The 20,285-nt window shown below is 28.4% G+C and overlaps 1 protein-coding gene across 2 annotated transcripts in view; it reads right to left on the reverse strand.

Annotated features, from left to right (window-relative positions):
- LOC123298400 (semaphorin-1A) overlaps positions 1-20,285 on the reverse strand; it is an 805,573-nt gene that overhangs the window by 351,463 nt on the left and 433,825 nt on the right. The window lies entirely within an intron of this gene.

Genomic DNA, 20,285 nt, shown 5'->3' on the forward strand with positions numbered 1-20,285 from the left:
TTGAAATTAACCTTGATCTAATAGGTTTCAAGAATGTGAAGTTGTGTTTCCGGAATTAAGCACATGAATGATAGCTAGCGAAAAACTGACATCACAGGTAAAAAGAATGACCCAAAATTAGTGGGTGTAAAAAAAAATTCGAATAAGATGGGATCAAATTTGCCTGTGTTATCAAAAAAATCGGTTAATGGATGTCAAAAAAGATCTTGGGGGAAATTTCATTGAATAGTGAAACATTTTTGGAAACAAACAGAAACTATGATGCTACAAAGTAATAGCATTTTATTCTCACCTTCATCTCTGAGTTTTTTAAGAGACCGTCTCGTGTGAGTAAAAAGAAAATATAATCTAGATTCTATCTAGTGTACTTTTTAGTGTTAAAATTTAGATTAGAACATCACGAATATAAAAATATAACTATACCATTATACATTTTAATATAATTGTGGATTCAGTCTGTGTGATTTTAAAATACATTTTTAGTAATTTATACACATTTTTTGTGTGTATACAAATTTTATTTAGACGTAGAATGTTTTTACTGTATATCTGAGGATCACTTTACGTGATAGAAAATCAAAATTTACATATTCAAATGTGTTATTCTTGTTTTGATGTTACTTTTTTTCTACGGTTTCACATTTTCTATATGAATTTTTGTTTCGAAATCTGTCTAGACAGGAAAATATGATCTTACTAGAACAACCTAAAAATATTTAAGATCATTTCTTTACTAAATTTACCTCTCGACAAAAAAAAAAACATAATGATCTCCAAATTTTAAACCAATCAGCAAATGAGATTGTTGGCTGAAGTAATATTTATTTGTTATAAGAATATTATCTGCCTAGTAAAATATTTAATGGTGATTTCAATTCAGTAATTTTTGACCGTGTCTCTTAGAAGGTATAGAAGCAGTTTAAGTGTGGTTGAAGAGGGTTTAAAGATATATCTTCATAGTATTATCAAACCAAAAACCATAGAACATATAGCTGATTTTATATCATTCACAATACTAGTTCGTACGCCAATTAATAGAAATTTCCTTTTTATATGATTTAAATTTAAGATAATGTTTATATCCCCCTCTCCATTTCATTCTAAATCAGTAAAGGTCAGCTCAGTATTTTGCAGTCACGAAGAGAGTCTTGAGTTATCTTATAAGATGTATTATTTCCTTGTGCTCACATAATGAGACACTTGACACATTAAGGTTTGCTGTTTTCGTTGATGTGTTTAAAATTTTGCTATGCAATTCGTAAAAATGGATTAGTAAGTATGGTGGCATATTAAATCTTTTTTCTTCTCCATGTAACATGGGCGTACTGCTTTAAATACACATTTTTTTGACAGAAAATATAATAAAATCTTGTTACTTAAGTATATTACGAAAAAATTACAACCATATGAGAAAAATACACGAACAGCACACTCACTAATACTAAAAATATATTAACTTAATGTATAATGCCTCAAGGATACGATCTTGAAGGAGGGTTAGGTTAGAAGACGATGTTGACGATGTTGGTACCTAATGTCTAGTGTATTTTAGTAGTCCTGCAAATTGCTTCAAGCAGTTTTACCAATCAAACAAGAAGTATATAATAAAAAAAAAAAGTAAGTGTGGCTCACGGTACGGTCGTATTATGGCTCTATAGGTACAGAATCTATTTCTTTCAAGAAATGTACTTTTATATGCTTGCCTTCTGCCTTAAAAAGCACATGTATATTTATTGAAAAACGATATATGAACAGTGCAAAGCCTGTATACAGGAGCCCAGTCAAATATTAAAATCAAGGTTGCTTTTAAACTCCAGCCACAATCAAAGATAAATGTAACGTGCTTATTAATGTGCATATTTGTTAGTGTGATTGTTTGTGGCACCGCAACAACTCTCAAGCGAATGAACTGATTTTGGTTTAGTTTTTTTAATTTAAGTGAATGACTCAAATAAATTAACTCTTTTTATTATAAGACACTCCATAAAATATAAACTTCAAAAGAAAAACTTTTCTAATACAAATGAATATGCACTAAAAAGTAAAAAAAGTAACGATAATATAATGTAGTTAAAATTATTGTTATTTTCGGAGTCGGCGTCAGTCAAGGAAACAATTCTGACAGACTAGTTTGTTACATTAGCTTGGCTGACACCGACTCCAAAAATAATAATAATTTTAACTACGTTATATTATTGTCATTTTTTTACTTTTTAGTACATATTCATTTGTTTTGATAAAGTTTTTCTTTTGAGGTTGGTTTTCTTTTTGTTAAAAGATTTTTTATTTTGTGATTTTTAGTGAATCTGAAGTACACTTACTAATTTGTCACTAAAAAAAGAATCATCGAAATCGGTTGGCGTGATATTGAGTTATTCGTCCTCTTGTCGTGCATACTTAATGCAAATTTAAGTGTAAATTATACATTGAACTGTCACCAATTGACAGACCACGTACTTATACGTCATCAACAGGAAGCGCCAAAAAACTGCGTTTAAATATCTTAAAATTATAATGTATTTTAAATATTTTTTAACACTTAAATACGGCATTTTGAAGCAGTATTTATATTTTTTACTTTGTGGTAACGGTGTAAACAATGAATTAAAAATATAAAAAAAATACATGAATATTCCCTATACTATTAAGTTTTGCATCAATATTTTACAAATTCCATGTATTTATTTTATTTGAACATTCTGTCTTTACTTAATGTGACGTAGACATAACATCTGGGGGATATATAACAAGTATTTTCTCTCAAAATAATGCGTTTTTATTTTACTACCAATTCGTGTCATATCCCCTATTGCGTTTTCTATAAATTTGCTTCGTGTGTGTACGTGTATGTGTGTAGATTTCTCGTAGCTAGAAAAAAAAGAGTAGATCGAGTCACAAGCAACGTAGTATATTTTGTTTCAAGTTCCCTTTTCACAACGTGAATTTACTCTGTATGTAATATTAAAAGTAGATTAAGAGTAGAATTGATGAAGGCGATGAGGGCTTGTAAATTTAATAAGAAATGTATAATTAAATTTTTTTTTTTTTTTTTTTGCCACGTATAAAGGTGAAATTGTTTATATAATCACAATTTTTTTATTCGATATTTTTCGTTTGAAATATAAGTAGTACTAGCGGATACCCGCCGACATTGTAACTTTCTATAGGTCCAATCATTAAATTAACCCAATTTTTAAATTTTTTGGATTAAAATAATCCCATCCACCGAGTTTCATCAAATTCCAAGACAAACTTTTTTTTGCATTTTTCTCGATTTTTTTAGGGGTTTAAAGTCAAGTTTTTAGGAGAACTATTTCAAAAAAAGTTATTAATAGTTTCATGAGGAAAATCATTCTAATTTAGAGGTTTTTCTTATTTTTTATAATTTACTAGCAGATTCCAGCTTTGCTTGACAATTTCTCCTTCAAAACCAAGATTATCACGTTATAGCACTCACTTATCCTTCCTTTTGTTCACAATTTTATGGAATTTTATTTTTTGGTGGGGACTTTAAACTTTTTTGAAAATGAAGTTTTGAACATGAAACTCGCAGACATTACAAGTTTCTATAGGTTCAATCATTAAATTAACCTGATTTTTATACTTTTTAGATCAAAATTACCCCATCCACTGAGTTTCATTGAATTAAAAAAAATTTTTTTTTTTCGTTTTTTTCGATTTTTTCAAAGGGGTACTTAAAAAAAAGCAAAAAATCGAGAAATTTTTTTTATCTCCAATTTCGATAAAACTCAGTATATAAGGTAATTTTGACCCAAAAATTACAAAAATCGGCATTTGGTGACTGGTCGAATAGTTTTTGAGATACGGACTAAAATAGATCCAAATATTGCGATATCTCAGAAAATCTTCATCCAATCATTAAATTAACGTGATATTTATACGTTTTAAAAAACAAGAAGAGATAGAAATATGATTTATTTATTTATTTTAAGGAATAGGATTGACTTTTTATAAAAATATAAAATCGATATAATTATACTAAATTTAAGAAGTAGCTGCATGATTTTTTTTACTTGGAAAGCATACCGCTTATTGCAATGAAATGATAATTTTTTATGCATTCTGTTCTGAAAATATTCTGAAATTTAAAGCCTTAAGCAATATTATGCGAATTTATAAAAACATTTTATATCAGAGAAAAAACATTACTCCAAAAAATAACAAAGCTAATTAAATAAATTAGAACATAGAAAACAACTCCAATTTATTATAAAAATATAGGGAAAAAAAATTCAATCCCATATAAATAATTTTATTACTTTGTTATAATTTTTTTTTTTTTTAGTTTGTGTAAAACATGGTTTGTACTCTCTGGTAGTTAGTTTGTTTTTTAAAAAATTTTTCCATAAAATTGTTAGTAACTAGCAAATGTATACACAGAAAAATTTATATTATTTACTGTCAAAAACATACATTTATGGTTTCCTAATTAATATGCTTAATTCATATTACAAAATTACTGTAACTATACACACAAATATAACAAATTTTTGTATAAAATACTACAGGGTGGTCGGCTAGAGAAAAGTGCGATTCTGAAAAAGCTGTAGAATAGTTTAAGTTTGAACTATACAGTTTAAACTTTAACTATATAAAAAAAACTTTTAAGGAAAAGAAAACCAACTTCAAAAGAAAAACTTTTCCAAAATAAATTAAAATGCACTAAAAAGTAAAAAAATAACGATAATATAATGTAGTTAAAATTATTGTTATTTTTGGAGTCGGTGTTAGCCAAGCTAATGTAGCAAACGGTTGTGTCAGAGTTGTTTCCTTGAATGACACCGACTCCAAAAATAACAATAATTTTAACTACATTATATTATCGTTATTTTTTTACTCTTTAGTGCATTTTAATTTATTTTGGAAAAGTTTTTCTTTTGAAGTCGGTTTTCTTTTCCTTAAAAGTTTTTCTTTTATATACTTAAAATTTAAACTGTATAGTTTAAATTTTAACTTTTCTACAGCTTTTTCAGAATCGCACATTTCGCACAGAATCGCAAAGTTTTTCTTTTGAAGTCAGTTTTCTTTTTGTTAAAAGTTTTTTTTTATTATGTGATTTTTGGTGAATCTGAACTAATGTGTACACTACACAAACTAATTTATCACTAAAAAAAGAATCAAAATGGACCAAAATGAAATGGGACCAAATGGGAAGCACCAGCTTTCAAACAGATAAAGAATCATCAAAATCGGTTAACCCAGTCAAAAATTCTGAAGTAACAAACATAAAAAAAAAAAAAATACAGTCGAATTAATAACATCCTCCGTTTTTGTTTGAAGTCGGTTAAAAATAGCACTGAAGTACTATAGAAAATTAATTGTTTTTAAACAAACTGTATCGTGTCTTTAAATAAACATTGTAAATAAAGTAAAATGGTATTGGAAATCATTGGGACATGTTTTCCTTTTGTATAACACGATTTTCATGTCATCTATTCAATTAAATTGGAACGGTGGTTACTGTATCCTTCTGTTTAAGCTGTAGAAGCGTTTGATCAAAATAAGATTGAACTGAGAACAAGTTTATTAAAATTATGCCTAAGCGCAATTCATATTTTTACTAGTTAGTTGAAGAATCGAAACACTAAAAAAAGTCAAATTTGAACAACAGTAGGACGGATTTGAATATGGTTTTCTGCATTCGATAATATGCATTTTATAATTGCATTTTAAATTAACCGTAAAGATACTAAATTCACAATTCCCTTAATAGTGATGAAATTATTCCAAACTTGTTACTCGGGGGTTTTTGGGGTCGCTGAACACGAATATCGCACAGAAATGTTCTCCGAGCTACCTGGTGCCTAGAGTACCTCAGATACCTTAGGTACTCCGTTCACAAGGTACCTCTTGTCCGATTCGTACCTCATCAGATTTTAATCTATAAATTTCCTTAATGGCCGACCAACTTTAATGTAATAAAAAGGTAATTCAGAAAAGTTTATGGGAATCCTTTTTATATCGTTTTTAAAATCTCTGTCTCACCCTGTACACATAATATAATAATTTAAAAAAAAAAACTAAATGTACGCGGTATGAGAATTAACATAATTTTTTTTCACAAAAATACAAAATGAATATATATTTTTTAATTTATCTCACGTTTTTAGTTTAAAAGTTATACTTTAAGTTAAATGAAAATAAATTTAAAAATATAAAAACTAATTTACAACATATATAATACTGGCTTTTGCAAAATCATGGACACCCATCTGCATTCACATGAATTTATTAGGTTAGGTTAGGTTATATTGGCTGTCCACGGAGGATACACTAAGGCTATAGAGCCCATTGTGATACCATATACGTGTTCTACCACCTTTCCGCAGATAATTTCATTTATCAGCTCCTCAATTTCAGAGGCTGAGTGAACCTCGTTCATGCATATACCATGCACTACACCAGCCCATCACAACTTTTAATTAAATTAATTTTGTTGCGACGGCAGGATTCGAAAATATCGTCCAAAAATATCATAAAATGTAGTCGATCAATCAAGATTCTTCAGAATTATTTTCATTTCTCCATATAAATATAATGTACTCATAAAACGCACTTTAGACGCTTAAAATTAATCTTTACGAAAGTCTCGATAATTGTGACACAATAAAAACTAGGAATGTTCCAATTACTGGATTTGTTTCGATTACGAATGAACTTTTTTTTATTTTCTTGGTAATTGACAATTCCAGACATTTAATTTGTTTCTATTTCAAATAAAAGGAAACATACTTTTAAAACACTTTGCACATAATGGAGAATATTTTCCTTTCTATACAAATTCTGATAAATCGTAGTTGTTTTTCTGTGTTGAACTTTCATTAACAAAATAAAATTGTTCAACCTTAAAAGCAAGGGAAAGCTTTATAAAATAATATAAAACAACTGAAAAAAAGATTTTATTTCGGAATTTCTAATAGATTTTTAGCTAGAAATTGTTTTCAAAGATTCTTTTCCAAAATATGCTGCGATATAGAAAACTCAAAATTTCAATCTAGTTATCATAAAATAAAAAGAAATTAACAATAACTAAGAGCTTTCTCATTTATATACACTCAACTGTCATTAACTTTTCGAATGTAAAATGTAATCTGGTTTTTAAAAAAAAATTATGTTCTCAATGCGTTTTATAAGTAGCAAAGTTTCAATTTAATATGAATTCTTGATTGATAAATTGAGATTGGGATTTAGAGGATTAGGTTTAAATAAAAATATTCATACTAAATAAATATAATCAATTTTTTTTACTACGTATAAAGCGCAGCTATTTTAAACAGTAATTAACACCTCGATATAATATTTTTTTATGACAATAATAGCGCGCAAAAAAAAAAAAAAAATTCGAACCATTATAATATTTAGAGCTACTTAAAAAACCATTAACATAAAAATATTTTTATAGAATATACACACATTATTACATAATAACTACAAAAAAAAATCAATAAATAAATAAATATTACATATAATAATATATAATGCAAAAAATATTCATCGTACAGGAACTGCGAAAGCCAAACGAATCCATCCGGACAGTAAAAAATAAATCTGCTTCTTATCTGAGAGATTATCAAAATTAATAATTAAAGATCACTTAAAATTAAATTATCCGTTTTGAGGTAGTGCGAGCGCCAAGGCAAGTTCAGACTTGTGGTTGAAATTATTTGTACTTTATTTTCAACTTTGATGGTGAACTTTGTTATAATTCATTAATATAGACGAAAAATAAGAAAAATTTTGGATATTTTGAAAATAACTGCAGATACCGAAAAATGTTATTCTAGCTTTTCGTCTTTTATTGTCAAGTTATAACATAATTCACCATCAAAATTGAAAACATATATTTTTTGTTAATTTGTGTTCCAACTACCGTGATCAAACATCCTTCGGGCAGAACGGTTTGACTTAAATTAAAAAATTTTTTTTCTTCAAATTTCCACCGACTAGTTTTGGAGAAATCTATGAAAACATATCATCCATCTACCGTTTTCCCATAAGATCAAAGTTAAATATGCCTACTTTTGAAGTAATTTATTTATTTAAATAATTGCGCAACCCCCAATATAAAAAAAACATCAAGCCTTTTATCCTTAATTGCCCTGGTGTAAATCACTCGTACACCCTTAAGTATTTATGAATAGTTTTCACGTAAGAGAAAGTAATTATTAAAAAACATTGGGATTCAAGCATGACCTGGATTTGAACCCCAGTAATTCCATTCGAAATCTGAAGTAATAAACAAATTTCCACAAGATGCGAGGTATATAAATTTAAAAAAAAAAGTTAAAAATTAGTTAGAAATTTCTCACTTATATACATTTGTAAAATTGCCTCGTCAGTACAAAATCATTAGCTCAATTTTTCATTGAAGTGAAAATTCCCTTAAAATATTATAACGCCATTAAAATATGCTGTTATATTAATGTATGTATAACACAAAAGTGTTGTATAACATGTTAATAGTTAATAAATAACCTATTATATAATAAATAATATTTTAAATATTTTATAAAATATTATTATCATTTTTGTGAAGTAGACTTTTTCAAAAGTGAATGAGAATAGGATTCAATCAATATTTGTTATCGGAAGTGATACTTCCAGTGGCGATATTTTTTTTTTACATATGTGAATATTTAATTTTACAAATAATATGTTCCCAGCACCCAATAATAATAATTCAAGCGACGACAGTATGCTCATAATTGTATCCACAATTGATCAAACTGCCACTGCCTGAATTCGAACCCACAACCTCGAATCACATCACTCGTTTAGTCTTTTGTATGTTACGTAAGAAGATACATTCATATAACGACTAATAAACGCATTGTCACTTCTTTGTGTTGCGCAGACGGGTAACAATATAAAATGTGTAAACACAGCTTTTGCTTATTCGTTGTGTGCGTAGTCATGGTAGGCACAATAAAATCGATGCCAGCGCTGCCAATTAAAAATTTTGGCGTTAAAGGGGGCTGTTATTACTAATTTGCAGTTCTTTACATGTTAATGTTATAGAAATGTCAAATTAAAATTATTGTAAAACACAAATTAATTAAACTTAATGCATTAAAAATTGTGAAAATAAGAAATCAAATTGCACAAATATTATTTTTCAAATGTAAATTATCATAATTATTTATTTAAATTAGTGAGACAATAATATTAAATTTTCAATGTAAGTCTTAAATGCAATCCATACAATTGTATATACATCCATATACATTCTATAATTAAAGTAGTGAATCGTTACCATGGAAACGAAACTCACGCACGGAGCGAATAGTTTACTAAACACAACAAAATGATTTATCTATGCAGATACGTATTGTTATAAGCTCTCCAGCTACTTAGTCAGTCATATTGAATTGATAGATATCGATACCTTTGTGACGTAGTATTATGGTAATATAATACAATAGCACTTAATTTCAAACAAGAATTATTATTGGTAGGTAATTATTAATAGAAATAATTAATATTTAACCGAAATCTGACCTTTAAACTTGGCCTACTACAAATTGACAAACAGTGCCAATTCTTAACACTTTGTCTAGCGTCACACTTACATAATATTCCAATTACCAATGCAAATGGTGATTAACCTTAATTTAAAGGAATATATACCTCATTTTAAAGATTAAAAATATCATATTTTCCGTTTTTTAATCTAGTATTAATAAAATTCGTTCATTAATAACACAATTGATCGAATTAATAAATATATTTTGTTCAAAAAATTAATAATTGTCATTTATGAAAAATTATTAAAAAAAATTTATGATTTGGTATTGCATTTGACATATTTTAACAATACACACATAACGAAAAGTTGATTAACTTTGTTAATTCTATTTATATTACAAATCAATGTCGAAAAAAAATCATTGTTTGGACTTTTTAAGTTTCACTTCTGATATTATCGAAATTGTTTTAAAAATAATTATTCTCTCTTAATGAAAGTATTTACAATCTTTGGTCCCAGCTTCAAAAAATCTACAATTACCTTACACCATCCCCTTGTATTGAATAATATAACTCTTTTTAGGTAGTTCCACAATTTTAGTAGTATTGGCATACGAACAGCGCGATTTAGTTAAAGAATATGACATTAGAAATGAGCTGACTATATAACACATACAAGTGGCAGTGTGTCATGGTTTTCGAAATATTCCATAACATTTTTAACTCGCATGTAAATTCATTGAAACTGTGGGTTATTAATTAAAATTACACTTATTGCGATACCACCAGATTGCGATAGCTATAAAACGGGCGATTTCCAAGTGCTTCCATAATTATGAAGACAAACTTTACACTCAGCATAAAAATGATGCCGCCGTTCAAAATAATTGATAATCTCATGGGTTGGAAAATAAGCTTTTTGTCGAGAAAAGTGCGAAAAAAAGAATTAGAGAAAAAAATTAATAATACAGTGATGTTGCATGCTTAATCTAAAAAAATAACAATATAAAAATTTTGTGTGTTTGTAAGAAGGCAAAACGTGGATAAGTAAAATTAATCTTTTTAATAATATTGACACAATTTTGTTATTTTATTTTTTTACTCGGTTAATTACAAACAATACTAATTTCGAAAAGCTTTTTACAAAATTAAAAACGACTATTAAAATAATACAAAATATTTACTTCAGATATGACAACATGTTTTAGATAGAAGATTATAGATTAAATAACGTCTTAGCAATATTAAAGTATGTTTTTTTTTTTATAGAAGATAAGCTTTCATTTTAATCATAAAACAGAAATTAAAAAATCTAGCGGTCAGTTAATATGAAAAATCTCACTTTCAAACGTTTTCTTGAGTTGCACATCGCCTCTTTGGGTATTTATGATAGTAGAAGATCTAGTTCGAGGCATTCCAGGTCATTAATTTCGAGGGTACAAACGTGAAATTGTAATCTCTTCAGACGCATATTTACCAAATCCAATTTTGCAAGGTGTAATATCAATGAAAAATGGGACGTTTTCTTTTTCGAGATTCTAATTCAACGGAATAAACCATGTCGATAAGATAAAAATAAGAACCTATTTTTTGAGGAACATACTGAAACCCAATTAATGTAATGTAAGTAATGAGCCCCCAAATATGTATAAACACACTTCCGAGATGATAGTTTTTTTTCGAAGGTAAAAATAAAATAGAACACTTCCGATAATTAAAATATCGGAAGTAAACTGTACTAAAAATTAATATAGGCAATTAAATGTAAAAATATTCATCTAAACAGGATTTAAAAAACAACAAAAAATTTTATTGCGTGTTACCGTATTCATTTTTAATACATTGAACAAGTTCTGATGGTTGCATGAGACTAGGATGTTTCTCTGTTTTATATCATAAAAATGATACTTAATATAGTTACCATTCTAATTTATCCTAAATTTGACAACAAATATTAATTAGCATGCTTTAAAATATTTAAAAAAATGTAAAAACAACAAAATTATTCCACAAAATTAAAATATTTTGTGAAAAATGGAATTTTGTTTGTCATGAATAACTGCGTGTAGGAAACACGCGATATTGTTGGTGCATAAACGAAGAACTACACTCTTCATTAAATTACCTATTTCCTTAAGGCCTTCTCCTAACTGAACCGATTTTGAGAATCATCGCCTATTTTTTAGTTGTTGCGGGTACGGAACCATATACTCGAACTTGAAACATACCTAAGTATTACTCCCCATTAAATTATCTTTAAAACGAAATAAAAAAATCCAAATCGGTTCATTCGCTTAGACGTTACGATGCCACAGACAGACACACATAGCGGTCAAACTTATAACTCCCCTTTTTGGGGGTTAAAAATTGAAGAGTGAAACACACGGAATTTATTTAAAACATTGATATTTAAAAAATAGAAAAATATTTGTTTTTTCCCGGAACCGTATGCGAGTTATTATAGAGAAGTATTATAATAATAGGTAACAAGAATTGGAATTATTAAAATAATCACTAGGAAATAGAGATGCATGCAATTATTTTATTTACAGTGCAATTGCAAGTTATTGCAACAGCAGTTAAATCCAATGAAAGTGGAGCCAAAATTATCTAAAAAAAAAGGACTCCTATAGTAGGTACATTGTTGATATTTTCTTTCCGAAATTTTTAAAATTTGGACGTTTTCCTGTTCAAACAATGTAAAAATCATTTAATGCATGGGGCTTACAAACCAGAATTGCCATTGTTCGTTCGCCTCACCGAAACCTTTAGTTATTAGGTGATGAGACGAGGAATATGTTTAATGTTCAAGTTGTTTTTTTAAGCTTAGTTAACACAAAGACTGACGCCCGATGAAACAAATTTTTCAAATAAGCAAATTTTATGTTACATTCGCATTACTTGAGACTTTTACTAATCTCTATCTTTCTTATATTATAAATGCGAAAGTAAGCATGTTTGTTTGTTTGTTTGTTACGCTTTCACGCTAAAACTAGCGATTGGTTTTTAATGAAACTGTACAGCAATATAGCTCATAATTCAGAATAACACATGAGATAAAATTTATAAAGATATATTAATTTAAAAAAAATAAAATAAAAAATTGATTTAATTTGACATTACCATAAATAACAGATTTCTGTAAAAGTAGTCAATGTAAATTATCTCACGGCCATCTTATCTGATATAGTCAATGAGTAATTACGACGATTATACATTTAAAAAATAGAAAACTATACATATATTTATATATATGTATATATAAATATATTATATATAAAACAATCTTTACCATTATTTCGAGTATTATAGAAAGGAGATAAGCGAGAGCAATCTTTACCAATCTTTATTTTTAAACCCAGCGAAGCGAGTGGGTATCACTCTAGCCATTTATGAAAAGGATATTTTGTGATATTTTTTAATATGAAAATTTTAATATATAACAGTTTATTTTGGAACATAGTTATTGTGATTAATAATAATATTCCTGTATCCGAGTTTAATTATGTTCGTGTATCAGAGTTCGATAAACATCCTTTGTTAAAGAAAATAATAGTAAAAATCAAACCAGATTCTAAACATTTAGAAATGGTAAAAATAAATTCATCATTATACAATATTATTCATTTTACTATAGAAAATAATTCTACAACATGGAATCATAGAATAGGATAACATGTAGGAATTCAATAAGAGAATCAAATTAAATTTATTTTGAAAGGAATACTGTAGGTACAATATATACATATTCAATCCTCAGGGGATGATTTTCCATTCAGTTTTTCATTAAAAATAGAAAAAAAAACTTGCATATGTCATAGATATCTTTACCTATCGATAACCGATTGTTAATAATAATCAATCATTATTACTTAGACATAGAAATTGCTAGAAATAGAAAGAATTGTAATATTATACATATTTTACTAGCTCGATGATCATGATTTTGCGAAACTATTTATCTCGTTTGACAAAATTTTCTTTTGATTTTGAATTAACTTATAAAAAAAACGCAAAAAAAGATTAAATTTGATTAATGGATACTTTAAACTCATTGAAAGGATAACATAAACTCTGTTTTTAGTCCAAGTCTTTAATTTTTGCAAATGTTAAGGTCGTTTTCGAGCAAATTCGGCTTGGAGAACAAAGGTTTTTGAAATGAAGGAGAACACTAAATTGAAATTCTTTTTATTAAACAAACTTGATCAAAATCCGAAATGAAAACGGATATATAAAAAAATGGTCAGATATTGTAGGTGAATTCAACCAATTTGAATCAACCAATGAGAAAGTGCCTAAAATGACCGATATCTTTCTTACCCGAAGACTATATGAAATCTGAAAAATAAGTGTCAAATCTAAAAAACTTTCAATTTTTGTACCTCATTATTGTGAGTATCTTCGAAGATTTTTTTATCAAGAATAATTCCTTCAAAATATAGAGAAATTTTTTAAATGTACGATAATAAATTTTACATCGACATTCCACCCCTCCCCCCTTCTTATTTATTTATTTCATTACCTTCACCTCGACGAATAAATAAGCACGTTCTGAGGGAAACATTAAAAGATCCTTATTTCTGAGTTAAGAGTGTCCAATTTTATTATTATTGTGTTATAATAATTTCTGCTGATGCAACCGAAAAACCGTAACGAAGTGTGATTGCTAAAACTACTGTTCATTATTATACCACGATGTACAATGTATTCAAAAAACATAATTAATAATATTGCTTTAAAAATTTCAAAATCTTGTCTATTCAATTTGTGTGTGGCATCGTAGCTTCTAAACGGATAAACCAATTTTTATTATTATTTTTTTGATGGTAACTTGATCAATACTGCTCTCTTAGCTTTGTTTCGAGAAAATATTTTAAGCCGTTTTAATTTTTTTCTGGTTGTTTCCGGTTCGGAACTCTAAACTCGCATTGATACATCGCTTAGAACATGCAGACAGAATTACCTTTCAAACAAACAAAAAATTAAATTCGGTTCATCAGCTGCCACAGACAGACATGCAGATACACAGAACCACAGACATCTTAAACTAATGGCATCCCTCATTTTAGTCGGAGGATAAACCGAAAATTTGCCATTGAAGACTTTTTTGAGTCGCTACATCGAATGTATACAAATCAAAAGACAGAATTTTTATAAAATTAACAATTTTTTCCCATACTAAAATCAATTTTTGCTCCAATCAATTATTTGCATAGTTATCACATTCTTGTCCCGGATTCTGGACAGTCATTAGTAACCAAATACGACTAATATTTCAGAAAAATATTGGTAACAATTTCATCTTAATATATATATTTCTTGTGTGCGTGTGTATGTGACTGAACTCCTCCTAGACGGCTGGACCGATTTCGATGAAATTTTTTGTGTGAGTTCAAGGGGATTGGAGAATGGTTTAGATTTACCATTCGATCCACTACAACTGTTTTTAAGGGTTCCACACCAAAAAAGTTAAATCTCATTAAATGGTGGGAGCGCATATAAATCATATCACATTATATTACAACTTACTATGTGTACTATGTATTTTTTATTGTCAATAGGCATTTATTAGAGCCATATGCGAGCGCAGCGATCGCTCCACTGCCGAAGGCCAGGCCAAAGGTCGAAGCTCAGGCCGGTCCAATAAATGGGAGTTAAATTGGGGTTTAGCGGGATGAGTGTAGCAGACAGGCTAAACGTAGTATAGGTATTAATGAATTGTAGTTACGTTTCCACAGGACAACGTCTGTTTGGGCTGCTAAATAATTTTGTCAATTCAGATGTTTTTTAATTAATTTTTATTTGTAAGGAGTTTTTGATTTTGAAGATGTCCAGATTGTTTCAGTTCATTAAAAAAAGACGTGTGTACAGGACAACGTCTGTCGGGTCCGCTAGTATATACATAAAAAGATCAAAACAGGCAAAATTTTTGTCTGTTGATTTGATACTCGGATTTTCGATACCTGCCGTCTCATAAGATAAAAAATAATATTTGCCTTCCTAGGTGTAAACATAAGATCACATATAAAATCTATCAGCCAAAAAAATTCAGAAAGTTGGAATCAAGTGATAATTATTTCTGAAATTTCGATTTCTTTCACAAAAAAGAAAAACCCCATTTTTTAAAGACATTGTAATTGTAAATATAACTACTCTTACATATAAAAGAATAAGAAAATAATCATCTCCCTGATTAACGATTAACAGTAGGAGGTGGTATATTTTTTCTTTTTCGAGGGTCGAATTTTCGATGTTGGAAGGGTACAATATCTTCTTATCATATATACACATAGTCGTCAATGGTGGTGTGACTAAACCATTACTACCAACTGTTTCTCCATTCATCTACACAACAGACTACAATAAGTCGAGAAGACCTTGTTCAAATATTCCACCCACGTCGCCTGTTAACGATTTCCTGAAGCCACCGGCCGACCGACGACCATCGTCATACTCCTTACCATCATCATGACTGAATAGACAGACACAGAAGAAGAACTAACTAAATACTTAATGATGAGTGTAAGATTCTCTACACCCTCTCACATCTGTTTGTTTTTTTTTTCATCTTATGGCAGCACTGCACTGCACGTTTTTGTTATAATTCATGCATAAGCTAGTATAAAACTGCGTCTCAGTTTCGAAAATTATAAAGATTGTTTAAGACTCAGAGTTGTTAATTTTAAGTCCATTCATAGCCAGATAACTGCAATTATTAGAATATCGAACAACGAAGAAAACTTGTTATCAAGTATTAGAAAAAAATTTTTTGTGGCTACGATCTTTTACTGTCTAAGGCCTACACTTGTGCAAATTGTAACTTCCCTTAATACCCTAACCGAAACTACGATCTCAAAAAGAAATTTAGCATCTTATTTATTTATTGTACATACATTAGAGCTGACTGATCAGCTCTCTTCTAACATTTAACTGATTGACTGACATAACTGTTATTTATTTGTAACATACAGTCTGAAAAACAATGTTCATCTTTAGTAAATTCAGATAATCTTTTTGGTTTGGCATTTCCATTATACGTGATATAAAGACTTGTCACAGATATTTTTCCATTTCCGATTGTTGAAATTTTTTGTAATCTTCAAAAACAACTGCTTCCAAAAGATTGCAAATCTGTACAAGTCGAGACTGCATATTTGTAGTCCGTACAACAAAGACTCAAAAACTATTAATAATTTATTTTTCGATAAGCCAATTCCATTTTGTACTGGTCTACTCCGAATATACAATGAATGGGTGTCTTTCGTTTTTGCTTCGTTTGATTCGTTTCACGATTATACAATACTGTGAAGTTTACCTACTCTTTTTTTATTCCACCCTGTGTTAAGATATATCTATATAATATACCAGTGGCGTCCCTCTAGGGTAACTATTATCAATAATAAATATTAGTGTCAAATGAAAACATGATTCTTGTTCATATTTTATTACTTGTTTTCTTTGTTTTTTTGTATTTTTTCTGCTTCTCTCCATTTTAATGGATAAATTCAATTTGATTTTCTTTATATATGCATTGGGAATTGATTTTTCATGGTTTTTATATACCATGTCTATGGAATGTTTCGTTTCATCTTCATTATTTAATTAGACAAGACGATAAATACAACATTAATATCTTTAATCAGATTAAGTTGTTTGTTTTTTGTTTATTAGAATCTTCTAAAGGTAATTTGTTTATTTTATTAATTAATTATGTCTGGTTTCAATTTTCAAGTCATTTTTTTGTTCCAAGTGTTTTTATAGGTATTCTAGCATCTATTTCAATATTTCCCTTCTTAGGAAATGATAGTGTGCAACAGTCGTGGAAACTACTCACTGGTATTTAGTTTGTAAGAGGTTGTACTGTAATTATTCATTTTGTAATATCTAATTTTAATACATACAATTATGCACAGGTTGTAATTTTTGAAATTGCATATAGAATATCATTTAAAAACCACAGATCTAGTTTTCTATTTTTTTTTTTTTTTTTTTTGACACTGAGGCGTTAGTTTTTGTGTTTGTGGTCTCTTATTGAAGGCGATCTAAAGTCACAGTTGTTTGCATATAACAGCTTAGCTTGTCGACCTATTATTTAAGGCTGGAAATAGTTTTTTTTTTTACTTATTTTGCATTTTTCTTAGTTTTTTCATTGTTTATTTGGTGGAGAAAATACTTTTTTATACCAGTGTCAAAAGTTCTGAAGTTAAGGATATAAAATAAATAGTGGCAATAGCGACTTTAACAGTCAAGGCCCACCTTAAATGTTGAAATCTAAAAAAGAGGCATATAAGATACGCGCGAAAAACATAATCACTGTTTGCCAATCGGGTAAAAAGAAGATTGAGACTATCAATGGTTTCTGTGCTAGATTTAAAGGGAAAATAAGAAGCCTTATTAAGCAAACAGCTATTCGCTTCAATACAGCAAGCATGAATGAATTTTTATAAGCTCAATTTATCGAACCACTTATGAAATTAGACCATGTTGATCATATTTTGCTGTTTTAAGCAAAAAAAAATTGAGAACAGACATACATTTAAAAAAAGCTTGATTCGACGATACCAATACTTAATTCCAAAAGTTATATACTTAACTCTTAAAAAATGTTTCTTGAGCCAAGAAAATATTTTCTTGTTTATCGTTTAGTATTGCAAAATACTATTTGAATTATATTTCAACCACAACGAGTTAAAAAGCGTATATACAATTTTAAAACATACATACCGTAATATTTGTTAGGCTTATAACATTATTTGTAGGAGAATCCAGATACAAAATACATAAATTCTATACATAAAACTTAAATCGTATCAAGCAATAGCAAATAGTAAGCTACTAGACAGAATAGTTATTCTATCTCTGATAAGGTACACACAACTAGTTGTTGTTGGGATGTTGTTATAAAGTAATCGTTTTGGTATATAAATTGAGGGTTTTGAGCATCAGATAGAAACATACGAATTGAGAATATTCAAACTAATCCTTATATCGGTTGCAGTACAGATCAATGTTTAGAATAAATCCTATATTTGGTATATGTAGTGTGTAACATATCTACATAACAAGAAGACTAGGTAGATATCAAACATTTTACACAGGAATTATAGATTTGAATTTCGGAATAGAAATCCTAAAATAACATATCAAAAAAATTATTTTTTGTGTCTAGAATATTCTTCTAATACAACAGCTAGCAACGTTTTAGAGTGTTTATTTTAAAATGGCTGAATTTTGAACATTTCTTCCCTTATTGCATCCAGGGATGAAATACGCCTTGCCCCTAAGAGTGACCGAGTTAACTATTGCTGAATGTACGCTGGTAAATCAATCGTGGCCACATTTTTCGTGACACTATTACAAAAATTCGTGGTACTATTATTATATCCAATTCGCCGTTAATTTACAACAGAAAAATGCACTTTAGTTGTAATTAACGCAAAATCGAAATGTGTTTTTGAAAGGATATTTCCATACGCAAATATTATGATACATTGGTGTATGCATCTACATTTAATTTCATAAACATAATTTACCCTAAGTAAACCTGATGGTAATTAAACGGAAATGATTATATTCTACAAAATGTTTCAGGTTTTAATATTTAAATTCAGTGTAGTTGTGGGTCAAATGCAATTTGAGATAAATAAGTCTGATTTAAATATTATATTAAAAAATTATGCAATTATAGAATTTAACAAAAAACATTATGTTTTAAAAGTGGTCAAAATTCAACGAAATAGTAGTGTACGCTGAAGCATTTCGGTTTAAGAAGCATGTGTCACCTATTCAGAAACATAGACGTCAATAAATTCGAGCAACGATTTCCATCAAAATTCGATGTATTTAAAAAAATAATTCGAGTCAAAGTATTATTATGAGAAATATTTTTGTATGTTGTATAAATTTGATGTCTAAAAGTTATCGAACAGTTTTAAAACGTTTCTCATAAAAATTTCACTAACCTTTACCAGAAACATTTTTTTGAAAATCAAAATATCTTAAGCTTTGAATGGTGCTTTTACAGACACATGCCTTATACCAAAATAGTTCTCTCAACTTAAAAGAAATAATAACACCAACTATTCCTTCTCTTTCAAAATTTACGGAATCGTGTTTCTTATAAACTCGGCATGTTCATGAGAGCGGTGATAGAATAAGAAGTGGGTGCTTTTATCGTAGGTAAAACAGCACGACTTACACCGGCTAGTTTTTTACGATTGGGGGATTGGATTTCACTTTTTGCTAATTGCCAATTGAGTGCGACAAAGTAACTTGTTGCTCTCGAAAATTTAATTTAAATAGGACAAGTTAGTTACTTATTTGTTGCTTGGAAAACAGGAATGTATGAGACAAAGTAAAATCTATAATCTACCAGTTCCTGTATATTTAAACATATTTCCCTATGTTGCTTTTTTTTTGCAATATAATTACCAACTTTTACATGAAAATTACATATGTACAAATATACCAACATAAAATAATTATATAGGTATAAAATATAATGTTGATAGTACATTTATATAGTAGCAACACTGAAGTACCTACGTAGATATACCTACCGTTCGTAGAAGTATATTCTCTGTTCGTAGTTAAGTAGTATGTAAAGTAATTAACTGAAAAAAGGTTTTAAATTTATATTTATAGAACAAATAATAGGAATATGTTTGGTTTTATAATGTATGTTATGTAACAGAATATAACATCGCCGTATTTTATATAGAAAATTTATATTTTTATACTACTTACCAAATATTTCAAAAAATTAGAAATTATGAGAGTTTAACATTAAAAGCTTTATC

The sequence above is a fragment of the Chrysoperla carnea genome, chromosome 4 (assembly GCF_905475395.1).
Source record: "Chrysoperla carnea chromosome 4, inChrCarn1.1, whole genome shotgun sequence".
In the NCBI taxonomy this organism is placed as follows: Eukaryota; Metazoa; Arthropoda; class Insecta; order Neuroptera; family Chrysopidae; genus Chrysoperla; species Chrysoperla carnea.